At 37.7% G+C, this 15,482-nt stretch overlaps 1 protein-coding gene and 1 pseudogene across 3 annotated transcripts in view; one reads left to right on the forward strand and one right to left on the reverse strand.

The window, feature by feature from the left end:
* Positions 1 to 15,482, forward strand: part of SRBD1 (S1 RNA binding domain 1) — a 227,307-nt gene that overhangs the window by 97,197 nt on the left and 114,628 nt on the right. The gene's annotated exons all lie outside the window — the stretch shown is intronic.
* LOC114900765 lies at positions 11,835 to 12,646 on the reverse strand (annotated as a pseudogene).

The raw sequence follows: 15,482 nt of genomic DNA on the forward strand, positions 1-15,482 counted from the left end.
GCACACGCACCTAGAGCCTGTGCTCCGCAGCAAGAGAGGCCACTGCAGTGAGAGGCACGCGCACCGCCAGCGAAGCGTAGCCCCTGCTCGCTGCAGCTGGAGAAAGCCCGCGCACAGCAACGAAGACCCAATGCAGCCAAAAATAAATAAATAAAATTAAAACAAAACAAAACAGAAAAACAACTCAGGAACCTTGCCTTCAAATATTGACTTTAGGAGTTTTACTTGGGAAAACTATTTTTACTTTATAGTAAATCACTTTGTGTTCTATTACGTATTTCTAACTTAAATCATGATGTACTTTTCGTAGAGTTGAATAAAAGAAGATTTTTTGTGTATGTGTGCTGCGTGGCATGTGGGATCTTAGTTCCCCAACCAGAGTTCGAACCCCTGCCCCCTGCAGTGGAAGTGGGGAATCTCCACCATGGGACCGCCAGGGAGGTCCCAAAGTAGATTTTAATAAATTCTTTGATTCAGAATTCTTTGTAATAATGTCCCATGTATTTACTACTGCTTATCAAGTGCCATTACACCTCTTCTTATTTGTCTCTCATAGTAAACCCCTGGTTGTATTATTCACATTTTACAGGTTTGGAACCTGAATTGCAGGTTGATATGAATGAAAGAATTAGTGGAATGGGGACTCAAGTCCAGGTTACCTGATCTTAAATCTCATGCTATTTCCAGCACACGTGCTTTGCACCTCTCTGTTGTTTAAATATGGTAGGTGTTTCCAGAAAGTTTGGCTTAAGGAAATAAGCTTGCCTATTTTTAACATTCTTAATTTTACCTTTGATTGTTCATTTGGAGATGGTGGAGAAAATAGCAAAAAACGTCTTAACAAAACTGAGTTTATATTCAGATTAATCCATTTTCATCTGTTTTTTAGCATTAAGGAATTTTCCTAAGTCATACATGATGTAGTATTGGAGGTAGAATACCCTCAAAGATCTAGTCTAACAACCCGTGTTCCAGAAGGGACTTGAGGCTGCGTGATCAAGCCAGCCAGATTTTGTTCTTTGTGGGCCCTAAAACTCTTTTAGATAGTTTTGTAAAGGTAGTGAAACGCAACACCTCTTTTGAATTTTCCACCTTCTTCAACTTTTAAATGTTTTCAAATTCAGCATGAACTAAATTTGTCTCAATGCTAAGTTGAAACTAATTAACTACTTTATTAACTGGTAAGGTTTTTTTTAAAGGGAGCATTCCGGAGGAGTAGAACTCTCCGGGGTTAAGCCGCCCTTGTTATGTAACTAGACTGCAGACTAGTCATATGTTCTCATCAGCACCCAGATGAGCCTGAAATCTCAGCAGGTGACAGGAAATAATCACTTAGGGATTCCCTTTGGCCTAACGTAGTTTTATATGTTGAAGAAAGTGGAGTAAGAAAGAGAAGATCTCTCCACCACTTCTAGTATGCTATCCTGGGGGTGTGACCTTGCTGGAGCAATGGGTTAAATGTTATAGAATAATAGTGGCATGAACAGGCAGGAAAGAGTTTGAAGGTGGAGCCTGATTTCTTGGGTTCGCAGGGGAGGAAAAACTCTTCCTTGACTCTCTTGAGCTCCCTGGCTGGACCTGAAAATTAAACTAACAAAGACAAATTAGCAGAGAAAAGCATACAAATTTATTTAATTATGTTTTACGTGGCACAGGAGCCTTTATAAGGAAGTGAAGATCCAAAGAAACGGTTAAGGCTGAGTGTTTTTATTCTAGGTTTGTTGAAGAGTAGAAAGTTGTGGGAAATCATGATAGGAGACATAAAGGATATGAGCTAAGGGTAGTAAACTGGGGGAAACAGCAAGCTTGTGTTTTCGGATTCCTCTCAGTATCCCCCCATCTTTGGAGATAAGGGTGCTCCTTTCCTCCAAATATAAGGAGGACACCTCTCACATGAGAATCTTACGACCTGCTTCAGGGTAGAAAGGGAAGCGAATCCTTCCTATACTTGCCATTTCTCAGATTCCTTCAGCTTAAAATAATTATTCTGTCAAAGTGGCATATTTTGGGGTGACATATCCTGATTCCCTTTACTTTCTGATTTTGCTTCCTGTTAGCTGAGGAGTGTACTCCAAGGGTAATTTGTGAGTGGTTATTGTATTCTTGCTTGGTCCTTCTCAGAATGACGTTTTTAACTCTTCCCAGTTTCCTTGGGAACATAAACTAGATGTACATTAAGGGGATAGACCTAGCTTTCCTCTTAACAGTAGAACATAGAGGTCCATGTTTCCATGATTAACATAGGTGTGGTACAGGCTTAAAGAAAAGTATTATTCACTATGCGAATTCTGAACACAAAAGCACAAGTTAAAAGCTCGTAATTGAAAGGATGATCAGTTGCTTTACCGGTGTTCTTTGTACTGTAAAAAGTTGGCTTTGTAGTTCCTTTAGCTCATGAGCTCTCTTGTTGCTTTTAAAATGCAGTTAAAATGGAATTTGACTTATGAAAATTCAGGTTAAGAAAAGATTTTAATAAGTCCACCTACACATGAAGCAGAATCATGGTTTTTTTGTTCAAAGCCCCAATTGGTTGTCATTTGGAAATAGTAAAGACTTAGGTATGTGCTCTTGGTATAAATGCCTGAATTTGGTGTGCCAGAAAATTATATTATTCTTTGAAATTTAAAAATCTCTCCTCAACGGATAAGTATAATTTAGTTGGTAATATTATTCTTTATAGATTCAGGTTTTCTTTACATTGGGTTAAGGGATGGGCATTCTTCCTGAATAGACAAGACTGAAAGTTTCTAAGTCCAGAATTGTGGTTAGCAATAAGGATCTGGAAATTAAATATACTCAGGTCATGCAAATGTATGTAAACTAAGGAAGTATAGTCTGTAGGCAGCGAACTTGGGGAGATGAGAGTCAGTTACGTGAAAAGTTTCTTTTCCTTTCTTTAAATAGCTTTCAGGTTTAGAGGCATACTTAGGAAAATGTTTTAACCATGAAAACTGCTTTGTTCAAGACTTAGGTCTTGACAAAAGCATGTGGGTCTGCGTATTACTTTGCTCAAGAGATGGTTGGTAGTGATGGGGGAGGAGAGAAAGGATTCAAATGTATTTCAGCAGCTTTGCAGGATAGGGCAAAGCCAAGAAAATAGCCATGCTGTGTGTCTTAAAGGGCCCTAGCGTGGGTATTTCACCTTGAAAGGGGATTAGCATTGGGAGTCTGTGATCATGTCAAACATTTGAAATTGAAGGTGGCTGTTGAAAATAATTCTTAACATAACTGGATTCTAGCAGTCTTGTTGGTGATGAAGTAAGTGGAGGGAACAGGAAATGATCTGTTTGCCATCGCTTGAGCCACAAAGCCAAGAAACTTAGTGTTTGGGAATGGAGACTTTAAAAGGCAACAATATTGGGAAATGTTTGATAATTCAAATCAAAGAGGCTTTTTGTGAAAAGTGCAAAAGGACTGTATACGTGGGAATATATACATATCATTGAATTTTTGCTTTTAATGTCCCTTGCCACAGTTACAATTGAACCTTTTGATTACTTCAGTAGCCACAGGTCATATAATGATTTTTGCCAAACTGTAAGCCTAGGCAACTTAAGTACATGTCTCATGTAAACAGCCTTATTCTGTGAGTTTGTCTTGTTGCTTGTATTTCTGTCCTTTGAAATCAAGTTTTAGAACCTTTGGGGGGAAGTTCATGGACAACCAGTAGCTCTTTCTAGTACATGGACATGGCTCACATTTCTGTGGGTAGATTACAAATGTTGCACTGCATAAATTCATCTGGACTATCAGGTAAAAAAAAAATACAGTATGATTTGGCTGCCAAAGAACATCTATTACCTCTGCACACTTGTGCTGCTAACAAATGAACACTTCAACAAGGCAGCCTCTGAGAGATAGGCAGCTTTTGGTAAAAAACCAAGTGAACAGGAAATGTTTTTCTTGGAGGATTTTAATAGAGAATATTAAATGATTTGTGGTGGATTTTATTTTCCTGAAGCACCTTCTACAACCCGAAATTCAGTCACATATTGTGCTAAGGGATGGGTGCACTGACCTTGTCAAAAAAGTAAGCAAGGATTTCATTTGACTTTGTTTTGTTAGTTCACAATACTCATGTATATCTGGATCTCTAACCTTGGCTTTTTATTACCTCTGTAATCCTAGGCAGTCATTCACTGTGAAAACACTCGTGTTTCTCTTTTTTCTTTGTATTTGTTCATTTGAAAAGCCTTTCAAAAGGAATTGCAGCCTGCATGTGATTATAGCTATCAGTAGCACTTAAACTAACTGCTGAGATAAAACTTTTCTTTGGGGGCCCTGCTAATTTCAGATATCAATAGAAAAAGAAAAATTTTCCCCATTAAAACACCCGACTTTACTAATTGGTAGCTGCTCTTTGGGTTGAGCCAGGTTCCTCAGGGACGGCATTTGATAGACTAATTTTTGACATTTTAATTTGACAAGAAACAATTCAGGGAAACAACTTAGGCATGTGCCTAAAGTCTTCTCTTGCTATGATTGTGATACTCAGTGCAGGGAATGCCTTTGAACGTCTGCAACACTTTGTAAACCCTGTGATCCATTTAATACGATAGCTCAAGCTCCTTGGCAGGTGTTTTCATAGGAGCTTCACCTAAAATACTCCTACATGGTTGAAAGAATTTTTTCTGTAGATGTTAGGATGTGGGGCTAATGCAGTAAATACTAATCTTTGTGACAAAAAACAGTATTCCATAAGGACAATAAATTCAGGTATAAAATGTGAAAATTTTTTGGCCTCTTTTCTTTAATTATGTTATAATCTACATCTTTCTAACTCAGAAGTATTATTTGCTTTAAAAATTTTCCCCATGGCATTTGAAAATGGTGGAAGAGACTAATTTCAGTACAAGTTATTTGGTGTGTATCTCTTTCTATATAATGGAAAATTTACATTTTTAAATAGAGAAGCTAAAGGTTGAAGAAAATATAGAGTGCATACACAATACATAAGCACGCATGCTAATTTATTTCTGAAAAACTATCTTAGAAACCTGCGTTTCTCCAAGTATTTTGGAGAATATTTAAGGGCCAAACTGAAACCGAAGCATGTGTTTGAAAAATATCTGCTGACAGAAGCCTGGTTTCTATGCCTGAGAAATAGGTGAAAGAACAGAAAAGAGTGCTTTTTAGTTTCTTCTTTGTGTGTGTGTTTCTAATATGTGAGGTTTTGTTTTTTAACCAGTAGATAAGGTTGGAAATGGATACTCTCTAAACTTGCTCATGATGGTAGTGATTTATTCCAGGTGAGGAAAATGCATTCATTTCACTACCAGTGTATCCCCCTGAGATTGGGGTGGGTGGATGATTTGGAGAAGTAGACTGCTTAGGGTTGATTGGTTATGTTCTGTTACTTCTTTACAAGTCATTATTACTTTGTATCCTACATAATTTAGTGAAAAAAAAAGTTTTAATAGATTTGCCAGTCATATATGTGTATGTGTGCACTTGCTCACTCTCTCTTTCCTGAAGACATTTATCTGTTTCCCTTCCCTTCCCTTGCCTTCCCCGCCTCCCTTTCTCTCTTCTTTTTTCCCCCCTCCCATTTAAATAAGGGAAAAAGAAGGAAAACATCTTTCATAGCATTGTTAAGAATGCCTATGACTATAAATGATTTGTTTTGTTTCATGAAGACTTATGATTTAAATCACTTTTATATCCATTTTTAGTAAAATCATTTATGACATCTAGCAATTCACTGTTTATAATCTCTCATAAAGAAGAAACACCACTATTCAGTTTTCCTCTAGGAATAAAAAGTCAATGTTACATTAACACATGTACACTGGAGTTTGTATTCTAACGTCTTTTTGTTTTTGTTTTTTTTTAACTTTCAGATGAAAATGATGTTGGAATATGACACCAGGTGTGTGATGTGAAGCATTAATATTACTTTAGAGATTGTAACTTTACTTGTAATTGTCCTAAGTTTGAGTTACTACACTAGAAATTAACAGGAAAAATTCACTGGAGCCCTTTGATATAAAATGTATTTTCAGAAAAACATCAAATCATTTAAAATTTACTTTGGAATGGAGACTTCATACTTAAAACAAACTTAGGGGAAATGAAATAATTTAAAAAGTTCTTTCAGCCATTGTGCACAGTTACTGTTGGATGTGATTGCCAGCACTGGGGAATCAGGAAGTCTGTAGTTTAAATTCTTCAGGATCAGATTATATCGCAGATTTTCTTTACACATGGTGTTAAGTACATATTAAGTGACTGCTATAACTTTCTTTTCCTTTCTTACCTTTGGGAATCTCAAGAACACAGCTTTAGCTTTCTTCTTATTTGTGTTACCTTTATATTTGTTTTTAATTTTCAAGTGTTTATACCTTCAAGCTACAGCATGACTAAGTATCCAAACAACCTTCTAACTTTCTTTAGTATATTGTGTTTTAAAAATTGTATAAATATCTACTGGCCAGGTTTTAAGAATTTGGGGCAGGAAACTTTATGAAGGGATAGGGGAGATGTCATTACTTTTAGGTAAGATTAGACCAGGAGATGATGTTTTTTCATTTGTTAGTTTTGGGATCTTTCCCCCCCTGCTTCTGATTTCATCTTAGCATTGTTGAGATAAAATACATTTGCCCAAAATAAGGCCCAACAATTAAGATTTAAAATTGCCAGGGATACCAAAAGAGATATTAGAAGGTTTTAAATTTTAGAGAATGTTCAGTGACTTTTCATAAGCATAGGCTTAATTAAAGAGGTTGCGGTGCATGTCATTAACCAACTAACATTTAGGTGCCCTAGCTTGTACTCTTGCTTTTTTGTGGAATGAAAAAAAGTGATGACTTAGTATGACTCTTTACAATGACATTGAAAATTATGAGCTATCTGTTTCTGGCTTGTCCTAGTTCTGCTTTTATTTCATTTGAAATGTATACTAAATCTGATGCCAGCACAAAGCTTGTCCATTTCATTTGTCTGTTTATCATTTGCATGATTTTAAGCAATAAACATTCCTTGACAACAGCATCACACTTTGTTTTTACCAACACTCATCTTTACTCCAAACATGAACGCAAATTGGTTTTTATCCATGTTAATGAAAAAAACAAATTCTTCTATTTCAATGAGTAAAACAGAAAAGCATGAGATGCTGGGAAGTCTGGAATCAATTAAGTTAGCAAAGTGTGTAGGAAAAAGACAGCAGACATGGAAAATGATCATATCAAAATGACTTGTTTTATAGAAATAGAAACTTGCAGACTAAATGGTGAATAAGAAATTAATTTAGGAAATTTCTGTTTATTTAATACTTTAATTTTATTTAATACATTTGATTTTCAAACTGTAGAATAGGTATGTGAGAATACTCTTAGTCCTTATCTGAATGTGGGTCTGTGTTAATTAGTATTTACTTTGATCCTTTCTGTGCCGTATATGTTAACTGGCCTTAGAATAAGATCTGAAAATACAAAGATGAGAAATTACTTGGCCAGCTGCACAGAGTTGAAGAACAGTACCTTCTAGGTGCTTAGAAGGCAAGACAAGACAATGCAGACTCCAGTGAATTGTTTTAGTTTGAAAATATGCAAAATTGTGTGGCAAATTAATACATTTCAGTGGTGTAGCCACAGGGAGTAAAATGTTAAGGAAGAATCCGATTTCTTTGTGCAATAATTGGAGGATCATGCTTGTTCTGGATGCTTCCAAATGTCCTCATTTTGAGACTATTTTATTTTAAAATACTGTTAACTTCAAGGAAGTCCTGGCTCTTGTTTGTGCTTTGTCTTTTGAGGTATGAGAGGAAATCAGGTGTTTTGAGGTATCAATCCTTGGCCCAGGGATCCCTTTGTATATTCCAATAGAGTATAAAAACCTAAATGATATTGAATGTTCTTTTCCATGGGTGGTTATATCATTAACTATGTACTGTTCATCTGAATGAATCCTAATTTGTTTAGTTTCTGATGTATCTAACCAGATGACTTGACAGTGAATGCTCCTCCCTAAAACATAACTTGTTCTTATGCTTCTTTGGCATCTCCTGCTTTGAGTTTTCCTCAGAAACCATTACTTTTTCATAGACTCAGATCTGAGGAGAAATAAAGTAGACCATCATGCCAATTACGTTAACCTCTGGGAACAAAAATGCTTATTGATTGACCTTCACAAACAACTTTCAAAAAGGTCCAAAGCTGGGCTTCCCTGGTGGCACAGTGGTTGAGAGTCTGCCTGCCGATGCAGGGGACACGGGTTCGTGCCCGGGTCTGGGAATATCCCACGTGCCGCGGAGCGGCTGGGCCCATGAGCCATGGCCGCTGAGCCTGCACGTCCGGAGCGTCTGCTCCGCAACGGGAGAGGCCAAAACAGTGAGAGGCCCGCGTACCGCAAAAATAAGTAAATAAATAGAATAAAATAAAAAGCTCCAAAGCTTTCTAATTATTGGGAAAACCTGTGAAAAGATGATTGGGAGGCGAGAAGTGGGCAGAGGGTAGGCATCTAAGTAGAAAGAAGCCTGGCCTAACAGTACAGAGACCAGTTTTTCCTTTTTGAGTCTTAGTTTCAGATGATCTTGATTTAATTTTATTTACCTCTTTGGTTCTTTCTAACCCCACAGGTAAAACGAACAGGGTACTTATGATCCTGACTTCCTTATAGGAGTTAAAGCACTTTTAGAAAACTACAGATATTATGGAAGTGCAGAAGATTCATATTATTTAATTCAGATTAACTGAAAATGACCTTGAGGAAATAATACTCACTTGTAGACTAAGCAACGAATTCTATGGCAATTTTTCATCTCTGCATTGAGCCAGTTTGACCAAATTATCAGACAGGATATGGACAGGTGCCACTGCACTCAGCTATTTTCCCTTTTGTGAGAGCTCTGAGTTGAATGTTTCTCTGGGCAGCTTTGCGAATGTTTCTCACTGCAGCTTTTTCTGAGAGTGGCATCTGGCAGTAGATTGATTTAACCAAGTCTGAGGTTTGCTCTTTTCAGAATGTGCTCTCTAGGCAGCTTCTATGTGGCTCTGACTTGACCACATACTGCTGCTGCTTTTCCTGCCTTCCAGCACCACATGTGAGGCTAAGGCATTCTGACACCTGCCATTTGGAACCTTTGCTTGCTGAAAAATGTGAAGATTTTCAGACAAGATGAAGACAGATATAACTGATAATTCTTCCCTTTCTCAGGAATAGGCTGAGGGCATTTGTTCATAAATGGATGAATTGCTGAAGTGGTATAGTTCTGTTAGTTTGGAGAGAGGCACACTGATTTTGTACAGAAGAGTCAAAGGTGTTTGTTTATGTGTTCTTCTTATTCACCTTTGTACCTATTTGGCATGATACTAATTTGCTGTTAGTATAAGCAAAGGTTTTAGTGATTACTTTTTTGGATTTTATGGGATAAATGGTAAGAGCTGGGGTCAGGGGGTGCAGTTCTCCTTGCACCTTATTGTTATCAAGAACCTCACTAGGAAATTGCACATTTTGGAGGATGGGCTTCTGTTATGATCATATTGTCATACAGATACACACACTGATGACTGTCAAATTTTAAATGACCAGGAGTAAGACCTCCTGCTTGAGGTCCTTGCTGCTGCTGCTTCCTTTTTTTTTTCATTGAGCCTTAGTGTTCTAAGACCAGAGGACTGATTGCTAAATAAGGACAGGAAAAGTAGTGTAACCTGCTGAGTTTGTTCCTCCTAGTAATTGGTATCTAACTGGTTGAAGAAGGGACTTGAACACTGTTATAAAATGAAGGCTTAAAAACCTATTAACATTATTTTGCTTATTCCTACCTTTCAATCTTATGGATAAATTATAATTGGCTGTATGCTCTTGAGTAAACTCTTTCCTTTATTTCTTACATCTTTATCTTGGATCTCAGGGCCAGTAACATCACAGAGATGATGATAGCTTAATTTTGTGTAATTTGGGAAAGATGTTCCAATAACTTTAGTTATTTTGAATTGCAAAAAATGTAAAAAGGTTGGATGAGATGCCCTGTAAGTTTTATTAGGAGCCAGACCATGTTGAGGGACTGTGGATCACTTGGGAAACTGTATTCTCTGACATCTCTTTGGACAACTTCTTAAGTGGCTTTGAGCGGCTCAGTGAAAAAAGGAGAATGAGTTTTGGCCAACAGGCTTCTTCCTTGTATTGTAATTTATAAAGACTAGTAGAATAATAAAATCCATCTCCAGCAACTGAAAGGCAATGAGGACTAACGGCTTTTATGAGCAGGGTCCATGAATTAGAACATAAATATTTGAAAACATTTCATAGCAGAAGCATGGGAATTCTTCAATATACAAAACTTCTTGCTTTGGGTCCTAGGTTGACTTGAATTATATAAAGAAGGATTGTTGTTGCAAATTTAAATGGGTTTTCTTTATCTTTTAACTGGATCCTTCTTATCATTATAGTTTTTCCATAAAATCACAAAATCTGTATCTTAGGTCATGGTTATAGAAATAGTGTGTTCATATAAGCTTCTTTTTCTTATGATTTGTTTTGTTATGATTTGTGGACATGGATAATCATCAAGAGGTAAACTTGTAGTAATTTGGGTTTCACCCTGGAAATGAATCATCTTAATATTGCTTATACCTGTATCAAACATATCCTATATTTTCCTGAAGTATGTTTTATACATTTGCAAGTTATGGTCCTAGACAAGATTTGAATTTTAGCTGCCATCTTTGGCTCCTCTTCACTTAAGGTACAGTGAATTTTCAACAAAGAAAGGGCTGTACTGGTATATGAATTGTTTTAAAATGCCCTGACGTGAAGACTAATAAAAATATCAAAATAAATCAAATGTATCTTTCAGGTAATATGCTCTTTTTCTATAATATCTTCTATGGTGCACCATTTATCTTTATTCCCATTAGTTTGTAAAGTGGACATATTTCTTATATTCTTAAGAACGGTGTCAAAAGCCATGGACTGACCAATGCTTCTGAAAACGCTGACACGGGTCCATGTTCTTTAATGCCAGCATGCCATCCAGTGTTCCCAGGTAGGCCCACCTGCAGCTGAATTTACTCATTCCATAATGTATTAAAGCCAGTAAGTTGCAAGTTCTCTCTTCCCTCTCTCATAAAAAGAATAAATATGTTTAGGATGGTAGTTCTGATAGGCTTTGCTAAAACAAAACAAAACAGAAAAGCAGATACTATGCATGACATTTACATATTGCTTATTGCAGATGGAAACCACTAAGCTTTCACATTTTTCAAGGGTTTACTATTTCTTTTGAATTTTTGAGGCATTGTTTTTGTTGTTGAGAAAAGCCAGCATAAAGCACTTGTATTGCAATAATAAAGCTTGAAACTCATGTGTAGTGTGGAGGTAGGGGAGTAGGCAGCAGTTTCTCTCACCACATCACTACACAGGACAGTGGAGGGGTGAGAGGGAGAAGCCAGGAAACTCTGAGATCAGCAGGGGGAGCTGAGCATCAAAAAACAGGAGATGCTGAAGCTGTGATGACCAGCATCATTTTCTTAAGACAACACTCAGGGTTGTCATGATGGCTGGGCTTTCATGGGTGTGAAGTGTCTACAAACAGCGCCTTCAATTTAACTTTTGATTAAAGTTCTTAAAATTTAGGAAGTGGAGCTTGGATAGCTATGAGATTACAAAAGTCCTGAATATCCATTAGAAAAACCACAGGATGGAAAGAAAAAAAAAAAACAGGCCATGAAGAAGGCTTCAGAGGTCCCTGCTAGCCCAGGGACAGACCCTGTAGTGTCCAACATCTCAGTGAAAATTATCTGCTTTCAAAAGGCAGAGGGTTAAGGGGAGGGGAGGGTGGGGCAGTGGAGGCCACTTTAGTTTGGGGTCGGGCTTTTCATTCAACCTGAGGATGTCTCTCAACTTGGAGAATAATTCGGTCCTCAAGAGCGCCTCAAATCAGCTATGGCTCTGCAGCGCAGCAGCAAGAATATTTAATAGATAATATATAATAGATAAAACTTTCATCCAAAATAAAATAAAATAAAGATTCTTGCACCCCACACACCAGTTCCTATTCTGAAGTCAACCCATTACTTGTGCTGTTAACACTTGACTAGTACTTAACTGGAAACCTAGATCCAAAGGACTGAAACTCAGTCTTCACCCCAAAATGAAAACAAACTAAAATGAGTAACTCGAGGTTTATGTAATGTAGTTCAGCTCAACATACATACCAGGAGAAAGGAGAAGAGCAAAGCTGATGACGGAACACATTCAGCCAAGGAAGATGCTTATACAAAGAGTGTAGTGGAATTTCAGGAAAAGCTCCATGTGGACTCGCTGTGCACATCTGGAGGCGCCAGATCCTGCCATGGCATATCCAAGAACAGGGAGCTCAGGGAGGAGGCCGTTCCTGTCATTCCAGTTTTAGAAGCTCCACGTCAAAGATGAGAGTGGCATTTGGTGGGATGATGCCTGGGTGCCCAGCGGCACTGTAGGCATAGTCTGGGGAGACAGTTAGTTTGACTTTCTGACTCACGCTCATCTGGGCAACCCTTTCTTCCCAGCCTCAGACCACCTCCTTCTTGCCCAGCACAAACTTAAAGGACTTGTTTCTGTCCCTAGAGGAATCGAATTTCTTTCCATCTTCAAGCATCCTGGTGTAGTGCACCACGCAGGTCTGGCCGTGCTTGGGGAAGGTGTGCCCGCCTCCGGGGGAGATGGTCTCCTCCCTCCACTGCCATGGCGGAGGAGGCGGCGGATGCTGGGCAGCGGGCGGGCGGCGCGACGTGTGGAGTGGACGGAGAGTGGGCCTGGCGGCGGCGCCGCCCCTCTATCTTATCCCATTGCTCAGCGGCGCTGCACGCACGCACCACCGCATGCCCCACCTGAGGCTTTAGAACACTGGCTCTCAAAGTGTAGTCCTAGACTTCATCAGTATTTAAAACTTTTATGTTTCAAAAGACCATTAGGAAAATGACAAACCAAAAATTTGGAGAAAATATTTGCAAATCATGTATCTGATGCAGGACTTGTATTTAGAATACATAAAAACACTTATAAGTCAATAATAAGGAGACAAGCCAAATAAAAATGGGCAAAGATTTGAAAAGATATTCTACTAAAGAAGATTAGGAAAGGCCAACAAAGACATTGAGTAAGTGTTCACATCATCAATGATTTAAAAATGTAAAATAAGCCAGAAGTAGATACCACTTCATAACCACTAGAATAGTTGTCAAAAAGGCAACAGCAAGTATTGTCAAGGAAGTGAACAAACTGGAGCCCGTATTCATTGTACTTAGGCAGTTTCTTAAAAAATTAGACATGAATTTACAACCCAGCATTTCCACTCCTGGGAATATATGCAAGAGAAATGAAACATAAGTCTACACAAATATTTGTAAATGAATGTTTATAGCAGCATTATTCATAATACCAGAGAACTTGGACCAACCCCAAATTCTATCAACTGGTGAATGGATAAACAAAGTGTGGTATTTCTAGAACAGTGGAATACTATTCAGCAATAAAAAAGAAGTACTGATACTATAGCATGAATGAATCTCAAAAACATTATGCTAAGTGAAGAAGCCAGACAGAAAAGACCACATATTTTATGATTCCATTTATATGGTATGTCCAGGCAGGTGAATGTAGAGACAAAAAGTAAATTAGTGGATACCTAGGGTTGGAGATGGGAATGAGGACTGCAAGTGGGCGCAAAGGATCTTTCTGGATGGAAATGTTCTGAAATTGGATTTTGGTGATGATTGTACAACATTTGCTAAAAGTCATTGAATTGTATACTTAAGATGGGTGAACTTTATGAAATGTAAGTTATACCTTAATAAGACTTTAAAACCTATATGGTCCCAGCAGCATCAGCATCACCAGTGAACTGGTTAGAAATGCAAATTCTCAGCGCCAGTGAAGCAGAAGCTCTGGGGGTGGAGCCTGGCAATGTGTGTTTTAACAACCTCCAGCAGATTCTGATGTAGGATTAAGTTTGATAACCACTTGAGAATCAAGGAAGGTTAAATGGAGATGTGAGTAGTTTGGGTACAGCTTATGTACATTCAGTCTACCCTGTTACTGTAACTGTAGGAAAGGTTTGAATTAAGGACTGTTGTAGTAGAGTTAAAGAAAATTACAGGGCAGTGGGAGTAAAAATAAACTGGCCTTTCATGTTCTTGATATGGCCCTATGAGAAGCTTTATGATTGTGATGTTTGTGTACCACATATATTAGTAAATTCCTGTGTTCTTTTAGGCTTGCTGTTACTTAACAAACATAGCATAAACAGGTTCATTTGCCATAACGACAGTGGAAGTTTAGATCCTTGAAAGGAATTATTTCTCCTAAATATTTACACAGTGTAATATAGCAGAGCCAGAAATGTGCAGTGATCCCAAGAAAGTAAAGATCTGACCATAGATAAAGAAGTAAATGGAGCAGCCAGCTGAACTGAACAACTCATTCTCTCCCTCCATCTGTTCAGTGTACTTTTGAAAACCACGATTAGAAAAAGTGGTTGATCTAAAGTCGTCATCTTACATTTGGCCTGTGCTTTCAGAGTTTGTTTGGGTTTTTTTCCCCCTAGCATTATCTGGGTGGCCAAAAGAAATTCTAAAGTTTGAGGCTGCCCCAGAAAAGAGCCTGATGTTTCAAACTGGAGACTGCTGGTTGGTGAATGTGTTAAGTGAAGTTTGTAGATAGGGTCCCTTAAGTGGGCGGTGATGACTTCTGCAGAGGTATAAGTTCACATCAGAGGAAAGTAGAGGTTGGCAGGGTGAGGGGTGGAGGCAAAAACAAACATCAGACAAGGGAGAAAAAGAGGAGTGAGTAACAGGATGTGAAAACTGATAAAATGTACGTGATTTATTAGTGGAGTCCACTGAGATTTTTAGCAGTAGCATTTGGAAGAATATTAGGGAATGTAGCACAAACCATTGTTATTTCCACAACTTTATTCAACTGTAGGTAAAAAGAACTGGGCTGTTAGTTGCTGGCAAAGTGTATCTTGGCTTCTGTCTCTCTCTTTAATTATTTTATTTCTCATTATCTTTTTCCCTTTGCTTCTCTCCTATCTTTTTTGTTCTTTCTTAAAACTTTTAATAATTCACATTTTATTATTTAGCACTTATTATTAGCAAAATATTAGAATATTATAACCCTCTAAATTAGTAATTCTGATTCTGACTTCTGTTATTGGATGGATAATAAAGGAATAAAATATCTTGCAATAAGTTTCATTCTGAAAAGTCTATGCCGTAGCAGTCTGAATTCCACTTATTTATTAGTGGATAAATTCCTATGGATGTACTTAAGCTTTAAAAAAATATAGGGATAGAAAAGAAAAAAACAAACTTCTCCCTTTGTAAGAAAACTCTCCAATTCATACTCTTAAATTTATATCTAAATGTAGAATTGCATTTGAACAAGAATAAACAATGAGTAAATACTCTATGAGTAAATACAAGCTGAGTACCTAAAAATTTGACCGTTTTGGAGTTAACTGCAAGAATCAGGAGAAGCATACTTTTTGGTATGTTTGG

The sequence above is a fragment of the Monodon monoceros genome, unplaced genomic scaffold, assembly GCF_005190385.1.
Source record: "Monodon monoceros isolate NGI ecotype Baffin Bay Population unplaced genomic scaffold, NGI_Narwhal_1 Super_Scaffold_19, whole genome shotgun sequence".
Taxonomy (NCBI): domain Eukaryota; kingdom Metazoa; phylum Chordata; class Mammalia; order Artiodactyla; family Monodontidae; genus Monodon; species Monodon monoceros.